The following is a 1,162-nucleotide window of genomic DNA, read 5'->3' as shown; positions in this document are numbered from 1 at the left end:
CCAGGAACCCGAACGCGCCCCGCTCCCGAGCGGCTCCTTCTCCCGGTGCGCGTCCCGCCCGGCCGCTCGCTCCGGCCCCGCCCCGGCCCCTCCTGCCCTGCCGCTCTCGGGGTCCCTCCGGCGGGGGAGGAGGCACAGCGCGGGGCGGGGGGATCTCGCTGGGCGGTGGAAGCGCTTTGAATTGGGAGCCAGGCGGTCAGTGGTTCCTCCGGGAGGGAGATGCCATTTCCCGGCCCCCCCGGCTGCTTCTTACAACTCTGCCGCAAATCCAGCACTGGGACCGGCCTCTACGCCGGCGTGCACAGGCCCAGGGCCAGCCGGATCTCTCGGGCACCCAGAGTAACTCCGCGGCCCGCAGCTCTGCTAGTCAATCCTCGGGCGTGGGCGCTGCGGTGAGTGAGCTCAGAATCGAGCCCGCAGGGCCAGGGAGGCGCCCAGTGTCACATACCCAGGCTGACACACCTGTTCCAGAAATACTGACCTGTAAACCTCCCCCCCCCCCGAAATAAACAACAGACACGACCTCAGACACAGCTCTAGCATGGCCACAGGACCAGCAAGGCTGCCTCTGCCTACTTACCTTGTGTACATTAAGGCCATGTCTACACTACCACTTAGTGGCACTCAGGGGTGTCTCTAGTGTGGACATAGAGACAAGGTGGGTGAGGTAAGCTCTTTCCTTGGACTGACTTCTGTTGGTGAGAGAGAGAACTTTGGAGCTACAGGGAGCACTTCTTCCGGTCTGGGAAAGGTACTAAGCCCTGGTCTACACTGCAGACTTATGTCGGTAAGCGTTCACGTCACACTCCCCATCAGTAGCTGGGCTGGAGAAGCAGACCAAATTCGGTGATGAATCCTGGTGACGTGCCAGCTGAGGCATATTGCACATATGCTAAGAAGAAGGGGTGCAGAAAATCCATACCCCTGAGCGACATAGTTAGACCACCCTAACCGCCAGTGTAGACAGCACTATGTCGCTCAGGGGCTTCTGCAGACATAGCTACCGCCTCTCAAGGAGGGGAAGTACCTACACCGACAGGAGAAGTTCTCCCATTGGCACAGGTAGCGTCTTCACTAAGCGCTACAGCTGCATCGATGCAGGGTTGTAAGTGTTGACAAGCCCTAAGAGCATCACAGAGAAATACAAGATTGAACAGATTGT

This window comes from Gopherus evgoodei, chromosome 15 (assembly GCF_007399415.2).
Source record: "Gopherus evgoodei ecotype Sinaloan lineage chromosome 15, rGopEvg1_v1.p, whole genome shotgun sequence".
Lineage (NCBI taxonomy): Eukaryota > Metazoa > Chordata > Testudines > Testudinidae > Gopherus > Gopherus evgoodei.
The sequence above is the reverse complement of the archived record's forward strand: the minus strand, read 5'-3'. Positions refer to the sequence as shown.